Here is a 21,908-nt window from a genome sequence, read left to right as displayed (position 1 = left end):
TATATATATATATATATATATATATATATATATATATATATATATATATATATATATATATATATATATATATATATATATATATATATATATATATATATATATATATATATATATATATATATATATATATATATATATATATATATATATATATATATATATATAGGCAAGGAAAAGGAAAGGAAGGGAAGGGAAGAGGAGGTACGGTAGAGGAGGGAAAGGGAAGGGAAGTAAAGGAAAGGAAAGATGGTAGGAAAGGATAGTCTTTTTTATATGTAGGGAAGAGGTTAAGCCAAGGGCAAAGAAAAGAAAAGATTAAAAAAAAAAAAGCCCACTTGAGTGCTGGCTCTCTAAAAAGGGGAAAAGCGTCAGCCAAAATTAGGGAGCAAATGCCTCGATACTCCCTCTTAAAAGAAGACAAGTTGTAGGAATTTGGAAATACAGATGCAGGGAGGGAGTTCCAGAGTTTACCAGTGAAAGGGATGAATGATTGAGAGTACTGGTTAACTCTTGCGTTAGGGAGTTGGACAGAATAGGGATGAGAGGAAGAAAAATGCCTTGTGCAGCGAGGCCGCAGGAGGGGAGGCATGCAGTTAGCAAGATCAGTAGAACAGTTACCATGAAAATAGTGATAAAAGATAGAAAGAGATGCAACATTTCGGTGGTAAGAAAGAGGCTGAAGACAGTTAGTCAGAGGAGGGAAGTTGATGAGACGAAAATTTTTTTATTCCACCTTATCTAGTAAAACTGTGTGACTAGAAACCCCCAAAACATGCGGATAAGGCCCTTATACAGAGTAAGCAGTTGGAGGAGCGAGAAAAACTAGCGGAGACGCCTCAGAACGCCTAACTTCATAGAAGCTGTTTTAGCAAGAGATGAGATGTGAAGTTTCCAGTTAAAATTATGGGTAAAGGACAGACCGAGGATATTCATTGTGGAAGAGGGAGACAGTTGAGTGTCATTGAAGAAGAGGGCATAGTTGTCTGGAAGGTTGTGTCGAGTTGATAGATGGAGGAATTGAGTTTTTGAAGCATTGAAAACTACTAGATTTTCTCTGCCCCAATCGGAAATCTTAGAAAGATCGGAAGTCAGGCGTTCCGTGGCGTCCCTGCGTGATCTGTTGACTTCCTGAAGGGTTGGTCGTCTCTGAAAGAACGTGGAAAGATGTAGGTGGTATCATCAGCGTAGGAGTGGATAGGGCAAGAAGTTTGGTTAAGAAGGTCATTAATGAATAATAGAAAGAGAGTGGGTGACAGGACAGAACCCTGAGGAACACCACTATTAATAGATTTAGGAGAAGAACAGTAGCCGTCTACCACAGCAGCAATAGAACGGTCGGAAAGGAAACTTGAGATAAAGTTGCAGAGAGAAGGATAGAAGCCGTAGGAGGGCAGTTTTGAAATCAAAGCTTTATGCCAGACTCTATCAAAAGCTTTTGATATGTCTAACGCAACAGCAAAAGTTTCACCGAAATCTCTAAAAGAGGATGACCAAGACTCAGTAAGGAAAGCCAGAAGATCACCAGTAGAGCGACCTTGACGGAAGCCATACTGGCGATCAGACAGAAGATTGTGAAGTGACAGATGTTTGAGAATCTTCCTATTCAGGATAGATTAAAAACTTTAGACAAGCAAGAGATTAAAGCTATAGGACGGTAGTTTGAGGGGTTAGAACGGTCACCCTTTTTAGGAACAGGCTGAATGTAGGCAAACTTCCAGCAGGAAGGAAAGGTACAAGCCGATAAACAAAGTTGGAAGAGTTTGGCCAGGCAAGGTGCAAGCACAGAAGCACAGTTTTTGAGAACAATAGGAGGGACCCCATCAGGTCCATAAGCCTTCCGAGGGTTTAGGCCAGCAAGGGCATGGAAAACATCATTACGAAGAATTTTGATTGTAGACATGAAATAGTCAGAGGGAGGAGAAGGAGGGACAAGCCCAGAATCGTCCAAGGTGGAGTTGTGAGCAAAGGTTTGAGAAAAGAGTTCAGCTTTAGAGACAGAAGAGATGGCAGTGGTGCCATCAGGATGAAATAAAGGAGGAAAGATGAAGAAGTGAAGTTATTTGAGATGTTTTGGCTAGATGCCAGAAGTCACGAGGGAGTTTGAGTTTGAAAGATTTTGACATTTTCTACTTATGAAGGAGTGTTTGGCAAGTTGAAGAACAGACTTGGCATGATTCCGGGCAGAGATATAAAATGCGTGAGATTCAGGAGATGGAAGACTCAAGTACCTTTTGTGGGCAACCTCTCTATCATGTATGGCACAAGAACAGGCTGAGTTAAACCTAGGTTTAGAAGGTTCAGGGTCTCTGACACGGAAGCAGTAATCATTCCAGGGAAAATCAACATAATACCTCCTCAGGTCCCCCAACTGGCAGAGGCAAAACGCCAGAGGTACCTTCGCTTTGGGAGATCCTGTGGAGGGATTGGAGAAATAAGACAAGATACAGAAATGAGATTGTGATCGGAGGAGCCCAACGGAGATGAAAGGGTGACAGCATAAGCAGAAGGATGAGGAAGAGATGAGGAGGTGAGGAAGAGATCAAGAATGTTGAACGTGTCTCCAAGACGGTCAGGAATACGAGTAAGGTGTTGCACCAGTTGCTCTAGGTCATGGAGGATAGCAAAGTTGAAGTCTGCTTAAGCTCTATTAGGTTAAGTTTGGTTTGGTTTGATTGTTAGGTTAGGTTAGGTTAAATTCATTTGGGTTAAGATAGTTTCGGATTAATTTGGTTAAACTAGGTCAGGTTAGGTTAGGTTTGGTCAGGTTGACTTATTTACGTTAGGTTTAGTTTACTTTGTTTGAATTACGTTAGATTCAGTTTTAGTTAGATAATATTACTTTTGGTTACGTTGTTTGACTAGGTTAGGTTAAATTACGTTACGTTAGGTTTAGTTACGTTAGTCAAGTGGCTACCAGACTTTTCCTGAGCGAGTACCACTTGGAGGTCTCATACGGAGGTCTCTCCGCGTACCACCTGGTTCCAGAAAAATCTATTCCAGCAAACATCGATTCTTTCACAAGTAGAACACACAAATGATCTAACAACAAGGAACACAACTCATTTTAATGCATGGGATGCATCTGTTTCTTCTCCATCTGATCGATGCCAGATTATCTTGTGTAATGCAATAATACTTGATTTTCTGAGAAGTAAATTAAATTGAACTAAAAACTGCATATGGTCCAGAAAATGTTCACGTACCACCTGGAAGGCCTACGCGTACCGCTAATGGTACGCGTTGGCACCACAGGTTGGAAACAGCTACGTTAGGTTTAAACCAGGTTCGGCTTGGTTAGGCAAAACACCCCCCCAAAAAAAAGAAATAAATAAATAAAGACAATTGAACAAGATCTGAAAAAAAAAAAAACGCGTAAAAGAACGAAACATACTGAAAGGAGCACAAAACAAATCATCGCAATGGCCTTGGTAAATAAAACTGCTGAGAGAACAAAGCAGTTAAGAATACGGGCTCTTATTAGTATCACGGCCGCTCTTCTTCCCTATTAAAGCAGTGTCATGGATCCATTATGGTCCTCCCACTGGTGGGTCTTTTACACTCAGTAATGAAAGGGATTAACCTGAGGGCGGGATTAGCTGGAATGTTACTGCTCCTAAACCGCCATTTTTTTTTTTTTTTCTAAGAGTGTGGGGGAAAGGAAAACGAGGAGGAGGAGGAGGAGTTAAAGGGGTGGAGATGGAGGAAAAGGAGGAAAAGAGGAGAAGAAGGAAAGTGAGGAGGATGAGAAAAATGAGGAGGAAAAAAATGAGGAGAGGAGGAGGAGAATGAAGAGGAGGAGGAAAAGGAAAGGTGGAAGAAAAAGAGAGGAGGAGGTAGAGGAGAAAAAGGAAAGGAGAGGAAAGGAAAGGAAACGAGGAGGAGGAGGAGGAGAAGGAAAAAGCGGAACAAAAAATTCTTCCCATTCTCTCTCTCTCTCTCTCTCTCTCTCTCTCTCTCTCTCTCTCTCTCTCTCTCTCTCTCTCTCTCTCTCTCTCTCTCTCTCTCTCTCTCTCTCTCTCTCTCTCTCTCTCTCTCTCTCTCTCTCTCTATATATATATATATATATATATATATATATATATATATATATATATATATATATATATATATATATATATATATATATATATATATATATATATATATATATATATATATATATATATATATATATATATATATATATATATATATATATATATATATATATATATATATATATATATATATATATATATATATATATATATATATATATATATATATATATATATATTTTATCTATCCATCCATCTATTTATCTATCTGTTTATTTGTCACCTTACCCAGCTTACTGAATAATCAAATAAACAGAGGTTGGGAGGGGATGTCGAGGAGGGGAAATGTCCAGGAAGCGAAAAGTGATGAGGGAGAAATAAATCACGTGCTTGGGGAACATCTAGGGAAGAAAGAAAAATGTCCTGGGGAAAGGTCCGACACTCCAAGGCATTTTTACCTGCCTATTTTTTTCCCCAAAGCTGCCACTGTGTTTGACGTAGGAAGCGTGGCAGGGAAATCATACAGTGAGTCTTAATATCTACACATTTGTAAACAACAGTATTAAAACTTAATCTGAATCAGTGCTATTTAGTTTAAGTTGCGTTAGGTTAGGTTATTTTTTTTCTATTTATTATTATTATTATTATTATTATTATTATTATTATTATTATTATTATTATTATTATTATTATTATTATCATCATCATTTTTGGTTTGGTTTGGTTAAGTTTCGTTTGATTAGGTTTGGTTAGATTAGGTTAAATTGGATTAGGTTAGAGTAGTCTTAGATTCTTAACTTAGGTTAGGCTAGGTTAGATTTGGTCAGGTTTAGTTATGGTACGATTGGTTAGATTAGAACAACTGTATTAAGACGTAACCTGCACCCTCTGAGTCACTCCTAGTCTGGTTCACGAGGCTGAGAGAGAGAAAAGCTTTTAAACCCTTCTCCTGGTCTCCTGAACCCGATGCCTTTTCACGACAGCGGAGGACGTTCATTGTGGCAGATAAAGAGGATCAGGGGATGACGGATTCTTCGCAGGGAAAACTACAAGCGGCTGAGCTCCATTCTGAGGTGAACACAATGACGGGAGAGTGACGATGCTCCTTTCCCTCCCCCGCCCCCGCCTCAAACCAGCCATTTGTGGGAAGTCAACTCTTTCTGCACCACACGTTCACTATTTCAAAAGGCTCCAGTTGAGGCATTTTAAGGAGGTTTTTACGGTTTTACTGATAGGCTAACAGGATTATTGCATTTTTATTTTTTCTTTATCTAAGGAGGAATGGTCTTGAGAACCCTGCTGTTCGTCTTGTGGCTTTGCGAAATGGTCGTAATAAGAGAGCAAGGTGTTTCTGAATACTGACTGGCCCATATAATTTTTCCCATCATTACTTGCACTCGTATTGTCTTTTATAGTCTGCCATGCTCTTATTGTCTTATGCGGTATAGAGAAGAATTTGTCCCATGCTCTTTCCATTTCATTTTCTTTGTGTTAGTGTTTTTTTTTTTTTTTTTTGTGTGTGTGTGTGTGTGTGTACAGTGGATGTCAGCAAAAGACGTCCAAAGCAGTAAAAATGTTTAATATTTTGTTATACACTACGTAGATAAAATTTAAGTGTAATGTGTGTTTCTTCTCTGTCTGTGTGTGTGTGTGTGTGTGTGTGTGTGTGCAGCAGCAACCCAGCCACTGAATATAAAACCTTTTAATTTGCTGTTTTATAACTTGTGTGTATACAATGTGATATTCCATTTGTATTTTTTTTCAAACCATTTGAAAAATCACATTATTTGTACATTTAAAAATAGAAATACAAAAGGTATACACATATAATTATATTGTTTTATTATACAGTTACCACCTATATAACTGTTTAGGACCAAGTAGCTATTTTTATATTTAAAATAGAGACCTAATACTTTTATTTATATATTTTCGGTCTTAAAATAAAAACAATGTGATTTTTTTTTTTTTTTTTTTTTTTTGCGCCCTTAGACTAGCTCCCGGAAAGGAAACCTGCTATCAATGTATTCACACTTCAATTGATAGAAGACCAACAGTCTGTATTAGTGACATCATTCAGCTCAATTTGGGTTTTCATTGGACATTTTAGACAGCAAAATCTTGAAGGTGGTGTTGATCTTGATCTTATAGGTATGCATTCACTGTCGTGGGTTCTGTTTAAGGACACCACAAAGCCACAGGGGTTAAAGAGGTCATGTTAATTCGTACATAATCACGACTACGGTTTTGATATCATTCGAGAAAAAAACGAGATGTCTGTCATTTTCGTAATCATCATCAAGAACTTAGAGAAAAACATGGAGAGAGAGAGAGAGAGAGAGAGAGAGAGAGAGAGAGAGAGAGAGAGAGAGAGAGAGAGAGAGAGAGAGAGAGAGAGAGAGAGAGAGAGAGAGAGAGAGAGAGGATAAGTCAGACAGAGAAAATATGATATATTAAATCAACATATGAGTCTAGAAATATGATACATAAAATACATATACAGATTCATCCATTCATACAATCAGACATTCAGACACGAATGATTTAAAAGTTAAATAGACACACGGCGTGCATCTGTCAAACACAACCACACACCACACACACACACACACACACACACACACACACACACACACACACACACACACACACACACACACACACACAGCTGTATCTACCCTGCTTTCAGTGAATATTTGAAAGTGAAAGATTTAGGAAAGATTTGATGTGATGAGTGTGCGCAGATGTTGGTGTGGTGAGAACTGTGCTTTGCCGTGTGTGCGTCAGAGGATGGCGTGATGAGGATATGGATTTATAAGCGACTGCCCAACTCTTTCATCATTATCATCATCAGAGCCCTGTATATTATGTCCCTCCTCCTTTTCCTCTTCCTCCTCCTCCTCCTCATCCTCCTCCTCCTCTTCTCCTTTGCAGCTTTCTCCTCTTTCCTCATACTTCTCCATTTCTGTATAACTCTCTCTTCCCCCTTTTTTTAATCTCTCTCTCTCTCTCTCTCTCTCTCTCTCTCTCTCTCTCTCTCTCTCTCTCTCTCTCTCATTTAATACCGTAATTAGTTCTTATGACATTCAGAGATTTTTACATCAGTGATGGCAGCCAAGGGAAATAAAAACATTGCAAAATAAGAACTGCTATTTGTCACTCAGAAAGTAAAAAAGAATCTGGTGTATCCGAAACAGTGGTGTGTTTAGTTAACAAAGTTTCTTGATACTGCTCTCTTGAAAGATGTCAAGTTGTAGGAGTAGACAGTGGTGGTGTGAGGCAGTGAGGGTTGGTTGAAGGCAGTGTTGCCAGCGCTGCTTCAATTTCTCAAGATTAATTACTGAAAAATGATTGTATATGGTTTTAATTTTTTTTTTTTTTTTTTTTTTTTTAATCTAATGTTAGACTACCTGATTTTCTTCAGATTATTACAAATTCGGGTGGAGATATTTGGGTGTGTCTCCTTTCATGTGTAACCCCTGTTCACCTAGCAGTGAGTAGGTACGGGATGTAAATCGAGGAGTTGTGACCTTGTTGTCCCGGTGTGTGCTGTGTGCCTGGTCTCAGGCCTATCCGAAGATCGGAAATAATGAGCTCTGAGCTCGTTCCGTAGGGTAACGTCTGGCTGTCTCGTCAGAGACTGCAGCAGATCAAACAGTGAAACATACACACACACACCGCGTAGTGTAGTGGTTAGCACGCGCGACTCACAATCGAGAGGGCCGGGTTCGAGTCCCGGTAAGCGGCGAGGCAAATGGGCAAGCCTCTTAATGTGTGGCCCCTGTTCACCTAGCAGTAAATAGGTACGGGATGTAACTCGAGGGGTTGTGGCCTCGCTTTCCTGGTGTGTGTTGTGTTGATGTGGTTTCAGTCCTACCTGAAGATCGGTCTATGAGCTCTGAGCTCGCTCCGTAATGGGGAAGACTGGCTTGGTGACCACACACACACACACACACACACTATTAATAAAATTATGCAGTACCGGAAGGGGAGATATTCTGTACTAAGTTGCGTGCTAAAAATCAATCTCTTCCTTTTCCGATTAAAATGAACACATGTTTACGATGATTGTTCAATGAGAGATTAGGAGTTTTGTATAAGGGGCTTTCAGAATATTAGATTGATTTACAAGTTAGAATATTATAAATGGATATAGGTTAGTAAGTTTTATGCAAAAAATGACACGTGTTTTTCTTGGTTTCTTGTAGTTTTTTTTTTTTCTTATTGTATTGTTTTTATGTTATGGATTATGTTGGTAATTATTTTCAAGATGAATGACATGATGTACCTAATTTTTCATCTTTTATGTATTCAATGTTATTTTCCTCACTGTGCGACAATTTGTGTTCATTCCATACTCTATAAGAATAATAATATTGATGACAACAGCAGTAATAATAATAATGTTAACAATAACAACAGCAACAACAACAACAATGATAATAATAATAATAATAATAATAATAATAATAATAATAATAATAATAATAATAATAATAATAATAATAATAATAATAATAATAAAAACTCATCTGTTTCTTCTTATAATACCTCGTGATATTTATATTTATTCAATATTTTCACTTACATCCTTATTACTTCACAAGTCATAGTACTACTTTCTTTTTTCACAATAACTATCTTCTTCTTTTTATATTTTTGTCTTTCTCTTTGCCCTTGATTCATACCGATGCTGCAGGACTTTCCCTTTTACAGATCAATCAATTCTTTTTAAATATCTGCTACATGTAACAAAAGATCCGTGACTCGTCCCGATATTTCAAATGAAACTCATCTATTAATCTAAGATCTGGGATTTTTTTTTTTATTTAACCTGTTTACTTTCATGTTTTTCCTTCATAGTTCAGCGTCTCTCGTGTCTGATTCTCTACTTCCACTTCTTTACTGTCTCATCCCTGATTCTCATCCTCCTTCCTTTCCTCCTCACCGTGCTCTGTCCACACTTACTCTTCTAGTGGCGAGACGTGACGGGGCGACGAAGGCTGCTGTGTGAAAGATTGACGTGGGATTGTTGAGAGGGTGAAGTTTCAAAGCAAGGCGGGACGTGGCTTATGGAGATGGGCCAGTGTGAAACAGAACAGCGTGGAGGAAGTATGGAGGTGTAAGTGGAAGTTTACAGTAAGAGGAGAGGATGACGCAGAAAAGTTAGGGTGTACGATGGGATGAAGTTCAAAGTAAAGACATGGGTGACGGAGGAGGTGGCTTGGAGGAAACTCAAAGTGAGATGTGGAGGATGAGAAGGCGATGGAGGAAGTGTCAGAGAGAGTGGGGGAATCGGGGGAAGTTTTAAGAGCAAGGGGAAGTGGTGGGGGATAGAGGAGGCCGCGTGGAGGGTGTGTGTGGGGGTAGTCGGCGTCAGGTGAAGGATGCACCTGAAGCGCTTCACTTCAACATTCTGGGTTTCTACATCACGCCATCACTCGCGACCACATACGAAGTTGCTTATGATCACAGCCGTGAGGTTATCTGCTGTTCCTTTCATTAGTGCCCAGTCCAGTCCAGTAATGCTCGTTGGGTTAACCCTTGCGGAGATTCCATGTTCTGTGTTCTGTATTTTAATTGTTTGATATACTTTTCTGTTGCCTGTTGTAGTTCATTTAACGTATTTGTGGTTTTCGGCAGTCAGATTCAGTTTGAACTCAAGTAGTGGTTAGAGTATTATAAGCTTACTACATACGTTTATCTTCATTGCACAGATATAACAAGTAACGTATACATTATACATAGATGAGATCACTTTGGCAGTGGGATCTCGTGAGTTTAGTCGGTATTCTAAAACATTTCGGCATTTACTTATCTTGATTACTTTTATCAGAGGAAGTTACTGGAGTTTTCAAGTGTTTTCATGTTTCAAGTGATGGTTTAGCAAAATAATTATCTACTTTCAATAAGAAAAAAAATAACTTTATGAGATTTGTCAGTAAATCCACACTTATAGACAGAATAAATACTTCAAGTCTATAATTGTGGGTTTACTGACAAGTTTATATTCATGATAGTGTGATATTCCATCCCCATAACTTTATGAGAACTTTATTAATAATTTCCGTCGCTTGAAAATAGTCCTGATTCGTGATCACGGAGAAGCGAAGAATTAGTTCAAAGTACGAATGCTTCTGCCTGTTTTTTTTTTTTTTTTTCCTGCACCACAGAGTCCATCCGCCTGTATTATCTATTCCGAAGACTGTTTGTAATAATCTATCACTCACACTGACAAGAGAGACGGAGATCAGCACCACGTATCAGCGTCAATAGATACGAACAAAGATTATGCGAATAAAAACATTTCCTCGTTTATACCTTTCTGCTTTTCCCACACCAATGAGAGCCGTGATCTTTTAATACTCGTATAAAAATAGATTACTAGTTCTGCTCCTCTTTTTTTTCATGCACGTCAGAATCTGGTAATAACAGGGAGGGAAGCAGCGTCTCTTGTCTAGCCTCGCCTTGCCTTGCCTAGCCTCGCCTCGCTACGACAAAGCTTAGACTCCGCTCAAGCCTCAAGACATGCCGGTTATCAACAAACAGGGAGGGACGAATTCGTAAACTCTGAAGTAATGATTTCACCACATCTGACTTAGATCTAGATTAGTTCACCCTCTCAATATCAACTTTCAATGCGATATGTCACAATTCACAACACTTAAAGCAATGGATGGAATTCATATAAGCATCTACAAGAAAGAACGGGATAAAAACAACAGATTTTGCAATTTCTAGTTAGTGCAGCTCTTAAAGGTGACTGGAGGTGACTGTACAAGAAAAGACATTTCGCGGTAGTTAGTAAAGAAAAAATGAGCCACAGTGTCAGAACAACGGGACAATGTGACACACACACACACAGAGAGAGAGAGAGAGAGAGAGAGTAATCATTGGTATATCTTAACTTCGCTGGCATCCTTTTGAGTTCAGACAAGAGGAAAACATTGACGGATTAGCACAGACGCATTGTTTAAATGACATCCCTCCTTCCCTTTACATCTACCCGCGTCAGTCTCCCTAATGTTCTAAGTTAAAGTAAGGTAATCAGTCTGTGCATCAACTTTCACTAACACCTATTTTATCACCAGTATGCATGTCCCTTTCCAACTTAATTTTGTCCGTATTCAAAAATATTTTACTCTTTCACACAGACTATTATGAAACGCCATAGAGATTATTGTATTTCTCTTATTAGGAAACTTAGAAATCTTAATCTGTCAATGCACCAATAAAAAGAAAAGAAACTTGAAAAAACGAGTGTCACTTGAACTATACCTTTTTGAAAGTAATAGAGATGCAGCGCAGAAGTGTTGAAGAATAAGATTCCGTGTTCGTGAGATCCCTGTGCATCGTTCTATTACCATCTATTTTATTCATTTCATCAATGTTACATTCGTCTCTTTCTTTTTTTATCTCATTTTTCTATCGCGCAATCGAGCATCTCCACAGGTCACCTGAAGGAAAAAAACTGCCACATTATTACAGCGTCTCAGTAATGATCATCTTCCTACTGATTTTTCTGTCTGTCTGAACCTTTTATACTCTGCTTCATTTATTGGACTATTTTCATGATCCTAGTGATAGTTTGATAACGAGTCTGCATCACTAATGGAAAGAACTCTATTAAGAAACCGATTAATCACCTCTGTGGTATCTAAAAACAGTCCAAATGAGAGAATAAATAATTTAAGAGATGAGATTTTTAACAGTGTTTTCCTGATTCCAGTGATGCTTTGATAATACTTCTACATAATCAATGGAACCACACAAATTACCTCTGGCCTTTAAAAACAGCACTGATGAGAGAACAAAGTGTTGAAAAGTAAAGCTTTTTGAATGCAAATCTTACACTTCGCCTGCATCTCAGCGGACAAGATGGACAGGGGACGTTACCGGAACTTTACAAAGGTTGGGATGAGCAGGGTAGGGCAGGGAAGGACAGGGAAGAGCAGGCCTGGGAAGTGGTGGACAAGGAAAGGCTGGGTAAGTAAGGATGGGGCTAGGTAGGGTTGGGTAGGGAAGGGCAGGGCTGGGCAGGGCTTGGGTAGTGGTGTAATAGGGTGTCATGTTGGGCTTCCTGCGTTACGGGTTCAAGGCGGCACCACGCAAGGAAAACCAGTGGTGAATCAGGGCGTTGATTATACCATTGCACTAATGCCTCGGTTTTTGCAGAGGCGTGGAGACAAAAACACGGTCTTATTTTTATAAGTGCATTCGAGGACGTGATGCATGAAGCCCCACCAAACACTGTGACGGAGGAAGAGGAGGAGGAAGAAGAGAAGGGAGAGGAGGAGGAGGAGAAGGAAGAGGAGGAGGAGGAGGAGGAGGAGGAGGAGGAGGAGGAGGAGGAGGAGGAGGAGGTGTAGGAGGAGGAGGCAGTTGAACGACTTTTTTTCTCAGTTTCCGCTCCCGGATGTTATACAGCGAGTCCTGTGAGCCCGGCGGGGATGGACGCCACTAAGCTGTGAGCGTTGTGCCTTCCTCACTACACACACACACACACACACACACACACACACACACACACTCACAAAGGCCAATCTATCCACCTTCAACTTCCTTTCAATCCCTCTCCCCGCACTGTCTACTATCTTCTCTATTAACGAAAGGCCTCGTCATCTCATCCTCTCTTAGTATTTCGCCTGTCTCTTCCTCTCACCAACGCCAACGCCATCGCCATCGCCACCGCCACCACCACCACCACCGCCCTCTCCAACCTTGCACAACCACCACCGCTACTATCACCACCACCACTGACATAACAAATTCTCACTACACTACACCACCAACACTTATTATCACTTTTTCTTCATGTCTGTTAATAGTTTACTGTCTGTAATTGCTCTCTCTCTCTCTCTCTCTCTCTCTCTCTCTCTCTCTCTCTCTCTCTCTCTCTCTCTCTCTAGTTGTATACGAGAGTTTGCCACCTTCATAACTTAAATTCACTACTGTGCATTTCTCGCATCAAAGTTCCATTTGCTATTTTTCTAACGCCTCTGTGTAATACTAGCGGCTATGAATGCATATAGCTGAGTCTTCACTTCATACAGCGCTGCCTGACTCGTGAAGGGAGGAATGTGTGTGAATAATAACACGGAAGAGACACATCGCACGTAACAAACTGCACAGCTGCATATACGTATTTTCTAGTTTAATTTTGATATGTGTTGTATCTCATTTACCCTGATTATTTTTTGTATTCATCAGAAGAGATATGTTCATGCGTGCGTGAGTGGGTGCGCGTGCGTGCAGTTATAGGACGTAATCCTCTTCATTATCTAACCCTGAAGTTGAATTAATTATCATCATCACCATCACTATCATCACTACCATCACCATTAGCCATCCCGACCACCACCTCTGCTGTGTGTGTTTCACTGTTTCACTGTTTCACTGTTTGATCTGCTGCAGTCTCTGACGAGACAGCCAGACGTTACCCTACGGAACGAGCTCAGAGCTCATTATTTCCGATCTTGGGATAGGCCTGAGACCAGGCACACACCACACACCGGGACAACAAGGTCACAACTCCTCGATTTACATCCCGTACCTACTCACTGCTAGGTGAACAGGGGCTACACGTGAAAGGAGACACACCCAAATATCTCCACCCGGCCGGGGAATCGAATCCCGGTCCTCTGGCTTGTGAAGCCAGCGCTCTAACCACTGAGCTACCGTGTGTGTGTGTGTGTGTGTGTGTGTGTGTGTGTGTGTGTGTGTGTGTGTGCTCGCGCGCGCGCGTATGCGTGTGTGTCAGTATGATGTGCGGTGCGACTAACTTAACCTGGTCGTTTTACACTTTTCTCAAATTTTATCTACAGAAAAGTGAATCTAGCTTGTGTGTCGCCGGAAATTATCTTGGACAGGCAGCAGGAAACACGTCCATGTAGGTACTGTCACTAAGCTTTGCACACACACACACACACACAGAGACAGAGAGAGAGAGAGAGAGAGAGAGAGAGAGAGAGAGAGAGAGAGAGAGAGAGAGAGAGAGAGAGAGAGAGAGAGAGAGTGTGTGTGTGTGTGTGTGTGTGTGTGTGTGTGTGTGTGTGTGTGTGTGTGGGAGGGAGTTGTAGGTGGCAGGGAGTGGATGGGAGTAGAGGCAAAATGGAGGGAGTGGTAGAGAGAATGGATTTTGGGAGGAAGTAGAGGGAATTGAGTTGAGAGGGATTAGAGGGAGTGGGAGGGAGTAGCAGGAGTAGGAAAGAAAGGGAAGAATAGCTGGAAGGATTTTGAAAGGATTTTTGGTGGATTTTGGAAGGAAGTATAGGGAGTAGAGAGAGATTTGAAAAAAAAGTAGGAGATGCAGCAGTGATCGGAGTGGTGAGAGTAGGGTGGAGTGACAGTCAGTAGCTGGGTTGCATTGCTGAAGCTAAAACAAACCGGCGCATCACGGGAGTTTTGGGGAGTGTCTGCTCAACACTTGTGCCTCTAACGCAACACATTTAACTTCTTGACTGTTACCACTGCTTCCCAACTGTAAGTGAAATCGTCTGGTATAAGTAAATTAGTGAAATATAGATTGAAGTTGCACCAATGACAGAAACATGTATGATCAAACCTTGGCTATATATAATGTTGAGATAAGTAAACAAGTGAGATATTGGTTGACACTCAGCCACTGATAATGAAAGGAATGATAGAACCTTCGTCAATAATGTTTAGACAAGTTAACTAGTGAGATATTGGTTGAAACTGCATGAGCCAGTGACAGCAACAGGAATGATCGAACCTTTGGCTATGATGTCTCCCGTGGTACACGTTAATAAGTGAGATAAAGGTTCCACTGACAGCAAAGGAAACGATCGATCCATTATGTACTTTGACTCCTCCTCGATCTGATTTATATCGTTCGGTACACGTTTGAAAGTGATAGCCTCAAATGATACTGATAGTAAGACAGTTATCAAGTAGCTCTTTACGATCATATTATGTATCGTTTTGGCGCCAAGTTACGAAGAAAATATAGCTTCAAAAGTTACTACTGATAATGACTAACTTAGGACTGTATGCTTTTAAACGTTTCTACGTCCAAGTTTAGCTTTTCTTATAGATTTTACTGGAGGTTATTAAGAATTATTTTAAGGATATTTTATAATAACTGTGATAGTTTAACAAATACTCTACATTAGAGAGAGAGAGAGAGAGAGAGAGAGAGAGAGAGAGAGAGAGAGAGAGAGAGAGAGAGAGAGAGAGAGAGAGATTGAGAGAATACTGGCCTTAATCTTGATATAATTTTTTTTATAGAAGTTTAAACTATTTCGTCGAGTCATATCTAACAGCGAGCGACTAAATCAAACATTGGAATGCCTGTGGTTTTACCCACGCTCAGTAAGTCATTCAGGTTTGCTCAGGTGAAACGCCGGTGAAACGCAGGTGTCACGCTGTCATTAGTCGTCCAAGGATTAATTAAGATACGTAGAGGCGGAAACGTATGAGCATTTGCCGTGTCATCATTCATGCGTGTGTCATCGTATCTGTCAGCGAGTCTATTGGAGAACTATTTTTTCCCTCTTCTCTCATGCACGTGAAGTAAAAAAAAATGTCCATCTTTTATTCGTTTTATTTTACTTTTTTTTCTGTCATGTCAAATACGTGAAGTTAGAAAATTCATCTTTTTATCATCTATTTATTTATTTTCATATTTTGTCTTCTGTCAAATGCATAAAGATAAAAGTGTAGCCTTTTATCCATTTTTTTTTCTTTTTGCATCCTATCAAATACGAAAAATTTGAACGATCATAGTTTTTACCCATCCATCCATCTATTATATATCAATCGATCTATTTATCTATTTATCTATTCATCTATCTATCTATCTATCTATCGGTCTATTTATTCTATTTATTCATCTGTCCATCTTTCTATCTGTCCTTCTCTATATCCATCTATCTATCCGTTCATCCACCTATCTTCATTCACCTAGATTCGTTTATCCATCTCCTCAAATAACGAAACATTCTGAGCCCAAAGACTCAAAGAGGGAGGAAGGTCGCGTTGTCCAGATCGAGTCTAGCTAATAGGGTTTGGAGGACGCAGCTTTTCGCTCTGCGTTTTATGGGTGCTGTGATGGTTGAGGATTAATGAAGGTCGTGTTGATTCATCGTAAAATTATTTCTTCGCCTCATAATATACCTCGATGGTCTTCACGTCGGAAATTATATAGAGGCCGCATAGCTTTTACCGTCACATTACCAATTTAAGTGACGTAGCGTGTGGCGATGCATCTGTGTGAGTGAGTCAGTGGTCATGCAATGTGAAGATTTGAATTATGTCATTCAGAGGATCAACAGTCTTGTTTCATATATACAAAAACAAATGTACCGGGTTATGATCATTAAAATAAAACCTCTTAGCATACGAAAATGATAAATAAAATACTATACCCAAATTATAATTTGCATCGTTTGCATGTTCATCTAAGTATTTACTGTCTGTTTCTACGTATGTTTCTGTGCTTCTGTTTAATTCATGCACTGGGTATTCAGGAAAAATCCACTTTGGAGTCTGTCACCAGTTTTTTTTTTTTTTTTTTTTTTTTTTTATAGTTTCGACCTGATAAAGCTCATTCATGTTTATATATCCCAATACACTACGTAAAAAATATGCATACATAAGTCACACTGTTTCATATCAATTCAACAACAAAATATTTATACAACTCACAGCAATAATTTTTCCATTATCTTGATACATCCAGTATATCCGCACAGGAGAGAACATTTCCCACAACACTGAAATAGAACCACGAACATTCACTCAAACGAATCATATCACCAATTTGACCTAACAATAATATTGTAATTATCAACATCACTAAATCACGCACAAACACGTATTTCATAAACATCACAATAATCAACTTACAACAAACACTTAACCACAGTAACATGACAGGCGATCGTCTCAGTCACTTGCTAATATCCCCATCGTGTTTGAAAATACGGCCCGTACATGTCCGTTACGCGTGTACTTCCACTTAGTACACTGCTCACACAGTAACATAATGAAACCATAGTGGGGAGCAGTGTGAGCTGTAGAAGACGAGGTACTGGCGTGAGTAACTGAATTGTAGCAATGACATGAGTGATCGAGGCAACCAACAGGTACGTAGCTCGAACTGACTATCAGAAGTACATTCAGTAATAATAGATTAGCATCAAACTGATGATACAATTTAGGTAGCTCGAAATGTATCACGATACTGTTTCGTTTGGTTCATTACATATATTTCTATGTGTTGTCTCGATCTTATATTTAGTCACTGATCAGACGAATGTTCCTATTATCAGACTGTCTCCAGCTGCTGTCTCATTGTCTAGATTTTAAGCTGAGTAAAGCCTTAGCAAGTATATTTCCCTCGGGCTTACTTCGTTCTCAGCAAAGTATCCGTCCTACATAAAAAAAAAAAAACAGCAGCTCAGTCGGATAAAGAACAAATTAATGATTCAACAAAACAAATTACTCACATTAACCAATCTGACTGAATTAGAAACACATAAAAACAAAAACAATATATATATATATATATATATATATATATATATATATATATATATATATATATATATATATAGACATTAGACATTCCATGAGAGAGAGAGAGAGAGAGAGAGAGAGAGAGAATAAATAAATAAATAAATAAAGTCACTAAAATATCACACACAAACAATGAAATAGCAATCGGCCTGAAGTAGGCTACAAACTAAAGACACAATACCAACACAAACACACAAACAATAATAATAATAAAAAAAATCATAGATCAATCACCCTCCTGCGGCCTATCACCCTCTAAAACCAACAGTACAACCAATAACAACAAAAAAAACGACCAGGAAAAAAAGTGGCGCAAAAAATTGAAGAGGCTTTCCCTTCCCACCCTGATCCCCGCCACCCCACCCGAGCCCCGCGCCAGCCACCGTGCGCCGATTAGCATGACAAGAAGTGACTATATTGACCTTTGAAGGCAGCCAGTGAGCCAAAACCCGCGTGCCTATACCAAACACAAAGGTAGTGGAAAGGAGGCGTGACAGCAGCACACACCAATACATGGCGCGATCTCTCTCTCTCTCTCTCTCTCTCTCTCTCTCTCTCTCTCTCTCTCTCTCTCGTCTTTTCGAATAGAGTTTATGACAATGTTTTACAAATGAGTGTACTGTACAAGCATGATGAAATAAGGGAAGATACGAGAAGTCAATAGGCCTACGCGTAGCAGCCCTTTTAAAACATATCTACTATACACATACATGATTTCATTTAATCTTTTAAAGCTTCCAATTAACTCATCACTAGTAACTTTTATGAGTATATTTCAGTCATCTATATAAAAGATTTTTTCATATTTCTTAGTTTTATACAATTTTATCAAGCTTGGATCCCTTCTAGTTACGTATTTCACTGTTTTCTCTCACTATAACCTTAGCAGGTTGTAATAAGAGTTATCAAAGTTTTCAAGGTGTTTTCATGGCTGTCATGTCAATTTAACACGAATACTGCGTCATCGATGGAAGAAAACATATTCGTAACATTACGACACATTCCCTCTCATCTATTTTCAACAGGTTTCAGTAAGAATATCAACGTATTCTATAGATGTTTCACGATTGCAAAGACAGTTCAGCACGAATCTTGCATCATTAATGTAAGAAAACACTACGAGAACCCGACTGATCAAGTCTGTGTCGTCTGAGAACACTCCTGATGAGAGAGAGAGAGAGAGAGAGAGAGAGAGAGAGAGAGAGAGAGAGAGAGAGAGAGAGAAAAAAATAAACGTTGCAGAATACAATCGGTCATTCTGTCCAGAGTAACCCTAACTGTGCCATTACCAATATCTGATCTGATGCGGTGGGTCAAAGCGGGCCCCTTTCCTGAGTTTCACACCTGTTACTACTTTCCATTTCACTGATTAACACTTGGTCGAAGAAATTAACGCGTCCACATATGCTAATTTTATGCGTCCGGTAAGTAGCATGTGACCGAGAGGCGTATCTATGTTGCTTCCGGCGAGGTACTGAAAACGCTTTTATCTTCTCTTCTTTTCTATCTTCCTTTATTTATTTTTTCTTTTTTTTTTTTTTTTTTTTTTGCTAATTCTATTTCACGTTTTCTTTCATTCGTATTCAATGTTTATTTTTTCTTCTTGCTGTTAGTACGTGACTGACAGGCGAGTTCAGTGATGTTTCCTGTGACGTTCTGAAATACGTGTTTACTTGTTTTCTCTTCCCTTTTCTACCCTTTCACCCCCCTCCGTTTTTTTTTTTTTTTTTATCTATGTTCGTTGTTGTTTCGCTTCTCTGTTATTATCTTCCTTTTTTTGTAGTTCTTCCATAGTAAGTGTTAATACCTTCCTTCCTTCATTTCCTCTTTTACTTTTCTTTTCCATTTCTAGCTGATTTTGCTTTCTCTCTCTCTCTCTCTCTCTCTCTCTCTCTCTCTCTCTCTCTCTCTCTCTCTCTCTCTCTCTCTCTCTCTCTCTCTCTCTCTCTCTCTCTCTCTCTCTCTCTCTCTCTCTCTCTCTCTCTCTCTCTCTCTCTCTCTCTCTCTCTCTCTCTCTCTTCATTTATTACGTTTTTCATTTGTCATTTTCTAATCAATCATAAAACGTTTCAAGGGATTTCTTTTAGTTTTAGTCACTTCTAAACATTAGATAGACGATCAATGGTAAGGCTGTTTTTAATCTCTATCGGATATTTGTAAAGATTCTGTGCAATACTTCTAATGTGAATTGTTGGATACCACAATGAGCATGTTAAATCTACATCAGATAATTTCTTGAGCTTCAAAAAAAAAATCGCTTTCATCTTTCACGTGACTTCTACTATAGCTTGTTAATCCTTTCACTGCTTCACAATATTTTTAATCTTCAAAAATTTCGCTTTCACCTTTTACGTAAACTCTTTTACTGCTATACAATTTTTTTTCTCAATCATGTACAACTTTTAGACAGTTTTCCACGACAACGTCTTAAATATGTAGCTATGTAGGTTACTCAAGGTGATACTAACCATTTGTTCCATCTTTTCTGTATCCTTGCAAACAGCTTTTTTTTTTCTTTTAGAATGCTCTGAATGTTGATTACCATAGATATGAGAGAATAATCTTTGAAAATGCAGGCCCTGGAATATAAGAAAAATGTGCGATTGTAACAGACTTCTCTTATAAAAGTTAAAAAGTAAAAAGGATGAGATAAGACGCAGAAACCTTTAAGAATATGGTCTCTGGAATACGAGGGATTAATAAAAAAAAAAAAAAAAAAAAAGGAATACTCTTACAGGTTTTCCTCGTAGCAGTCAGAGGGTTAAAGGGACAAGGCCTCTCTTAACCGCCATTCAGTAAAGGAAGTGAGGGTCAAAGAGCCAGGGAGCATTGTGTTGCTGTTAGTACAAGTGTTGCTACAGCCAGGCCAGCGTGTGACGTGTAATGTACATTGCAACACTGGTCACGCGTCCTCTGTGCACATTATAAAAAAGGAAGAGAAAAAATACGAAGAAAAAGTACACGGTTAATTCACATTTACAAATCGCCATAGCTTGGGAAGACGAGAACGATGAGAATGTATATTGAGACTAGTACGCCATCTCCTTGCTTGCATTCCCACCACTACCACCAGCACTACCACAGAAAACCCTCCAAATACCTGATCCGTTATCACAATATTGTGTATCTTATTACTATTAATTGTGAGTACAGAGAGAGAGAGAGAGAGAGAGAGAGAGAGAGAGAGAGAGAGAGAGAGAGAGAGAGAGAGAGAGAGAGAGAGAGAGAGAGAGAGAGAGAGAGAGAGAGAGAGAGAGAGAGAGAGAGAGGAAACAGACAGGCAGACACACACACAAACAGACTAACACCACATCCATCATCATCACCATCATCACCAACACCACAGTATCTTTATTTAGGCCAATATTCCACTATATAGTCCTTCGTTACATCACACTGGCACAAAACCTAAAGAGCATTTTATACAGCACACCAACGTACGCCATTCATTTCCCATAATCTTGCCTATCACACTAGCTACCTACCACCACTACCAGGAAAGGATCGGTAGGAACGCGTGAATAACTCCCTTACAGAGCGTTTAATTAATGAGGTGATAATAACAGGTGGGCAGCCCCATACACTACCAACCGTGGGAAGCGATGGCCCCCACCTCTGAACAGCTTCAACTTCTGACTACCACCTGTAAACTACCAGCCCCCCTTTTGCCTTCCCTTTCCTGCCTTTCCCTTCCCCCTTTTACATTCCGTATTGCTAAGGCCACCTCTGCCTCCTGCCCCCCCTCCCTAGCTAGCCGAGGCCCTGCTGAATGCCATGTGTAGTTATGTTAACACCCCTCTTACCGCGGCCAGCGTGGGAATGCGAGGAAGGTGGAAGGGAGGTTGGAACGTGATGAGGTGGTGATGGTGATGGTGGTTTTGCTGATAGTGGTGATGGTGAGCGGTGAGAGGTGGGGTGGGAGTTAGAAGAGCAAAGGAAAAGAGAAATGGAAAGAGAAGAGAGAATAGCAGAACAGAAAAATAGAGGAGAGAGGGGAAGAGGAGAGAAAAGGAGAGGAAAGTATAGAGGAGAGGAGAAGAGAGGAGAGAGGAGAGGATGCAATAAGTGAGTATACAGCAAAAGAGAAACTAGCGAGAAGGAAGGGAAAAGATGTGAAAAGAAGAGAAGAGAAGAGAAAACAAAGAGGAGAAAACAAGAGAACAGGGAACGAAAATTAATAAGAAGCATCATAACAAAAAAACATAAAAAGAAATAAGAATTGTACAAAAATAAAATATAGATAGAAATAAAAGGATTAACACAGCAAAGAAAACACAACAATAGAGATAACAAATATGGTAAAAAGAAAGTAAAAACATAAACATA

At 39.4% G+C, this 21,908-nt stretch overlaps 1 long non-coding RNA gene across 1 annotated transcript in view; it reads right to left on the bottom strand.

Moving 5' to 3' along the window:
• LOC123515677 overlaps positions 1-17,338 on the bottom strand; it is a 19,245-nt gene extending 1,907 nt beyond the window's left edge. The window contains exons 1-2 of the long non-coding RNA XR_006677955.1: positions 16,911-17,338; positions 16,710-16,777 (exon numbers count right to left, since the gene is read on the bottom strand). This is a non-coding gene — a long non-coding RNA (uncharacterized LOC123515677). The remainder of the gene's footprint in view (positions 1-16,709; positions 16,778-16,910) is intronic.
• Between the last annotated feature and the right edge of the window lie 4,570 nt (positions 17,339-21,908).

The sequence above is a fragment of the Portunus trituberculatus genome, chromosome 39, assembly GCF_017591435.1.
Source record: "Portunus trituberculatus isolate SZX2019 chromosome 39, ASM1759143v1, whole genome shotgun sequence".
Lineage (NCBI taxonomy): Eukaryota > Metazoa > Arthropoda > Malacostraca > Decapoda > Portunidae > Portunus > Portunus trituberculatus.
This window is presented reverse-complemented; position numbering and strand designations above follow the sequence as displayed.